This window comes from Tachyglossus aculeatus, chromosome 4, assembly GCF_015852505.1.
Source record: "Tachyglossus aculeatus isolate mTacAcu1 chromosome 4, mTacAcu1.pri, whole genome shotgun sequence".
Taxonomy (NCBI): Eukaryota; Metazoa; Chordata; class Mammalia; order Monotremata; family Tachyglossidae; genus Tachyglossus; species Tachyglossus aculeatus.
The window spans coordinates 121,997,628-122,003,627 of NC_052069.1; positions in this window are offsets into that span (position 1 = coordinate 121,997,628).

Below are 6,000 nucleotides of genomic sequence, written 5' to 3' on the forward strand. Positions count from 1 at the left end.
CAGTGCTCTCTTTTCCAGGGTTTTTGGGGCAAGGACAGTCCGGATTAAAGATTCTCATTCAACTGGATTTGTCCCAGGCCAGGCCTGAGATGGAATCTCTGCCACCTAAGCTTTCTGTTGCCAAAGTGAGAAATGCATCTCTCTTGCCCACTGAGTCCAAATACTTCAAATATGGCCTGGGAAAGGCATTCATGGACAGTGTGTGCTGCTCTTGGGATTATTAGGAATCCTCCACTCCCAGGGGTTAGGGAAAATGTTAGGTGCTTGTTGGAGGAATGAGATCCCCTCGGAAACATCAGCCTTCTGCCCACTTGATCCGGGTGAGAAGCATTTCCCCAGTAAGTATTCTATTTTTTTAAAAAGGACATTTGCTAAGTGTTTACTATATGCCAGGCACTGTACTAAGTGCTGGGTTAGCTACAAGCCAATCAAGTTGTACAAGACCATGTTCCACATGGGGCTCAGAGTCTTAATCATCATCATCATCATAATAATAATAGCATTTGTTAAGCACCTACTATGTGCAAAGCACTGTTCTAAGTGCTGGGGTGATCAAATTGTCCCAAGTGGGACTCACAGCCTTCATCCCCACTTTACAGATGAGGTAACTGAGGCACAGCTGACGATTGGTGGAGCCTGGATTTGAACCCATGACCTCTGGCTCTCAAGCTCGGGCTCTTTCCATTGAGCCACACTACTTCCCTTTAACCAATAAGGTAACTGAGTCTTCTAGACTTGAGCCACTGTTGGGTAGGAACTGTCTCTATATGTTGCCAACTTGTACTTCCCAAGCACTTAGTACAGTGCTCTGCACACAGTAAGCGCTCAATAAATATGACTGAATGAATGAATGAACTGAGGCACAGACAAGTGAAGTGGCTTGCCCAAAGTCACACAGCAAACAAGTGGCAGAGCCAGGATTAGACCCCAGGTTGTTCTGACTCCCTAGCCTGGGCTCTATCTACTAGACCATGCTGCTTCTCGTATTCAAGAACTGAAGCCAGGGATTTGACTCCCTTTGAAGCTCCCTTGGTGGAGGTTGATCATTGGTTAGTATACCTATTTATTAGGAAGGCTGGAGTCTCCTAAATCATTCTGTCGGTCTTTATTATTCAAAATTAGGACTCCTCTAATTCTGGGGTGCAAGGGCTCATCCTGCCATGGTCTAATAGGGAGATCACTGAATGCAAATAAATAGCAAAGTCTCCTGAAATAACCAAGGTGACCCAGAGAAAGTGACTTTTTCTTTGGATTCACCCCGCCCTCCCGTATGAGTGTGCATGCTTATGTGCAAGCATGCGTGCGCGCACACACACACACACACACACACACACATATATTTTAGGGAATGTTGTGTTCAAACCACAAGACAAGAAAGAAACGTGTCCTAAAATATCTGGGCTCCCGGCCAGCTCCTTTTACTTGAACAGCAAATGAATGATTCTCCTGATGTATTCATCCTTCAATGTGGTATCTTCACTTCTCTCAGCAGCCCCAGCAGGTAGCTTTGCACAGGAAAGCCCATGGCTTGAGCTCATTTTTCTGTGTGTTTCCTTCTATTTTTCCCTCCCCCCATCTCTCCCTACTCACTTCCTTTCCTCTCTCCCCACTTCCCTCCCTCCATCCTTCCCTCCCTTTCTCCATTATTTCCTTCTTTCTTTCGTTCTTAACTTCCTTCTTCCACCCCCCTTCCCTTGCTCTTCCACCTCTCTTTCCCTCTCATCCCCTTCTCTCTCTCCCTCCACCTTCCCTTCCTCCCTATCTTCTTCTCTTCCTCCCTCTCTCTCATCCTCCCTCCCTGCTTCCTTCCCTCCTTCCAGTCCCTCTTCCATTCGTCCCTTATACCCTTCCCACTTTTCTTCTTATCGCCCACCCTCTCTCCTTCCGTTCCCCTTCTTCCATTCATCAGCATCATATTCTGCTTAATAGCAGTACTTTTCTAGCTTCCAATCCCACCCACCCACTCTGTTCCACAGTTATGTTGGTCGATCTCTTGGCTAGGCTCTGAATTGCCAGCATCTCCTTATTGTGGGGTCCCTGAAACAGAGACCTGCCAAATCAGAAAAGCTTAGCTACAGCTGTCTCTGCTGCCCTTTTTCCTTGACCTTATAGCCAACAAAATGCGGAGAGGAGATAACTCTACTTGAATCTCCCTTGCCCTAGATTTGCTCATGAAATGTAGGTAATATTTCACGGACATGGAACGGTATGTATTTTGTCAGGGGACAGAACTGTACCACTAAGAGATTTTCCTGATTTGGTCTTCAGCGTTGACCCGACCTCCTGGTGACCCCAGAATCATGTTTTTGCCAAAGGTTGGACTAGGTGGAGTGGGGTATGACTCTGTGTGTGTGTGTGTGTGTGTGTGTGTGTGTGTGTGTTGGGGGATGGAGGGGAGAGGGTGGTGGGAGTGGGAGTGCTCCCATTAAAACATTAAGAGAAATGTTTGTTCTGAAGGGAAATTCTTTGAGTTGATTTGCATTATAAATATGAAACATTCCGTGGTTCACTAGATTTTAGTATCCATTGGTGACGTAGTTTCTTCAATTTCGGCTCTGTTGCTCTGTGTCTTTTGGGTTGTTTTCAGAGTGCTGAGGGAAAAGTGTGTGCACGAAAAAGGGCCATTTGAATGAGAGGGGTATGAGGAAAGGGAAGGGAGAGGCAGGACGAAAGAGATTGGAAAGCCTCAATTTATCCAAAGGAAGAAGTAAAGCAATTATCTGAAAGGAAAAAGGTTTAGAAGTGGAATTTCCAAGGGTTTCCAGTTGAGACACAGCATCTAGGTAAAAGCTACTTAAAAGAGCCCATTGTATAGCGACTTGTAGCAGCTTCTTCGTAAAATTAGATCCATTACTAACTTTCTGTTCCCTGGGCATTGACCTGTCCTTGAGAAGAAGAAAAAGTTCTGGCGTGACTTACTTACTAGCTGGCAAACCGTTCTCTGTGTTCTAGTGGGCTGAAGATAAAGAAATGGGCTTTGCTCTACATTATAGAGCTCAGGTGGATTATGGAAGAACTTCTTGACTGAGTAACCTGATTAAACACTAAAACAGTCCTCTTAAGGCCATTGTGGAATGTCCATCCCTTTAAGTAAATAATTGACAACTACCTGTCCAAAAGCTTTAGGGATTCTCCTGCCTGGAGGCAGGCAGCTGGATCTTTTGAGACTCCTTCCAATGGTACAGTTCTTGGAAACAGAAAACTGGTGAGGGAGCAGGTAAGCCAACCCTCCTCATTTCTTCTATGTGGCACTAATGAGGACACATTCTCCCCATGAGGCACACTGAGAATCACCGTAGCCACCCTCAAATATGTCTCTTTTCACAGTTTATGATTCTAATACCAGTTTCGTGTTGAAGAAGTGGATTTGCCAAAGCTGCTTAAGGGAATCCCCTTTGAAGTTGACCCAAAAGGGGATCTGGTAAGAAGGGAGTGCCAGGCTGAAATATCTGATTAAAGAGAGTCAGGCTCAAAACTTGGACTACTTAAACAAGGCACATGCTCTTAGTGCCATCTCAGAAGGGTTTCCTTTAAAAGAGGCTGAAGTTTTCTAGCCTGAGGTTCCAAGAGATAAGGGAGCCTAATCAATCAATCAATCAATCAATCAATCAATCATATTTATTGAGTGCTTACTGTGTGCAGAGCACTGTACTAAGCACTTGGGAAGTACAAGTTGGCAATATATAGAGACAGTCCCTACCCAACAGTGGGCTCACAGTCTAGAAGGGGGAGACAGAGAACAAAACAAAATATATTAACAAAATAAAATAAATAGAATAGATATGTACAAGTAAAATAAATAGAGTAATAAATATGTACAAACATATATACAAGTGCTGTGGGGAGGGGAAGGAGGTAAGGCAAGGGGGATGGAGAGGGGGAGGAGGGGGAGAGGAAGGAGGGGGCTCAGTCTGGGAAGGCCTCCTGGAGGAGGTGAGCTCTCAGTAGGGCCTTGAAGGGAGGAAGAGAGCTAGCTTGGTGGATGTGGGGAGGGAGGGCATTCCAGGCCAGGGGGATGATGTGGGCCGGGGGTCGATGGTGGGACAGGCGAGAATGAGGCACAGTGAGGAGATTAGCGGCAGAGGAGCAGAGGGTGTGGGCTAGGGCTGTAGAAGGAGAGAAGGGAGGTGAGGTCGGAGGGGCCGAGATGATGGACAGCCTTGAAGCCCAGGGTGAGGAGTTTCTGCCTGATGCGCAGGTTGATTGGTAGCTACTGGAGATTTTTGAGGAGGGGAGTAACATGCCCAGAGCATTTCTGGACAAAGACAATCCGGGCAGTGGTGTGAAGTATGGATTGAAGTGAGGAGAGACAAGAGGATGGGAGATTGGAGAGGAGGCTGATACAGTAGTCCAGACAGGATAGGATGAGAGCTTGAATGAGCAGGGTAGCAGCTTGGATGGAAAGGAAAGGGCAGATCTTGGCAATGTTGTGGAGCTGAGACCGGCAGATTTTGGTTTCGGCTTGGATGTGAGGAGTGAACGAGAGAGCAGAGTTGCGGATGACACCAAGGTTGCGGGCTTGTGAGACAGGAAGGATGGTAGTGCCATCAACAGTGATGGGAAAGTCAGGGAGAGGGCAGGGTTTGGGAGGGAAGATAAGGAGTTCAGTCTTGGACATGTTGAGTTTTAGGTGACGTGCAGACATCCAGATGGAGATGTCCTGAAGGCAGGAGGAGATGCGAGCCTGGAGGGAGGGGGAGAGAGCAGGGGCAGAGATGTGGATTTGGGTGTCATCAGCGTAGAGATGATAGTTGAAGCCGTGGGAGCGAATGAGGTCACCAAGGGAGTGAGTGTAGATCGAGAACAGAAGGGGACCAAGAACTGAACCTTGAGTAACCGCTACAGTAAGGGGATGGGAGGGGGAGGAGGAGCCTGCAAAAGAGACTGAGAATGAACAACTGGAGAGATAAGAGGAGAACCAGCAGAAGACGGAGTCTGTGAAGCCAAGGCTGGATAGTGTGTTGAGGAGAAGGGGGTGGTCCACAGTGTCGAAGGCAGCTGAGAGGTTGAGGAGGATTAGGATAGAGTATGAGCCGTTGGATTTGGAGCAGGAGGTCATTGATGACCTTTGAGAGGGCAGTTTCCGTGGAATGTAGGGGATGGAGGCCAGATTGGAGGGGGTCGAGAAGAGAGTTGGTGTTGAGGAATTCGAGGCAGCGCGTGTAGACAACTCGTTCAAGGAGTTTGGAAAGGAATGGTAGGAGGGAGATGGGGCAATAACTAGAAAGTGAGGTGGGGTCCTGAAAGGGTTTTTTTAGGATGGGGGAGACATGGGCATGTTTGAAAGCAGAGGGGAAGGAACCAGTGGAGAGTGAGCAGTTGAAGATGGAAGTTAAGGAGGGGAGAAGGGACGGAGCGAGAGATTTCGTGAGATGAGAGGGAATGGGGTCAGAAGCACAGGTGGCCAGAGTAGCACTTCAGAGGAGGGAGGAGAGCCTAATGGGTCAGATGGAAAGAGGAGGACCCCTGAAACTGTAGGCTGACTGATGGGGTCTGTACCCAAGATTTACCAGAGCATGCAGTGTATCTTTAGGGAGCTGTGTTCTCTTTGCTTTCTCTGGCACCTGCTGTGTCTTCCGTTGCCTCTAATTGCTTAGAAGGATTGTTGAATCCAAATCCACAGGGAAAAAAAAAGGTATCACCTAACTCAAATGCACCATTATTCAGTAAAAGACATTGGGCAGAGAGGCTGTGTGTGGAGAAGGGTTTTTCCAAAACAAAAGATGATTATTTGAGTGGTTCAGAGTTTTCTTTGGCGGATCATGACATGATCTGTTGTGTCATGGTGGAGGACTTTATGCCCTAATTACTTTTAAGTTTTTGAGCTAATCCAAAGGCTGTAGAGAATCCAAACCGGCGTTCCACTCAGCACATCTGTAATTGGGTTAATGGTATTTTGACTTGTTTAATATATTTACTTTAGCGTCAGTGGAACGTAACAGTCACAGGACACATTGCAGCTCTTCTATTTAGCAAAAACAATACACTGTTTCAAAACAT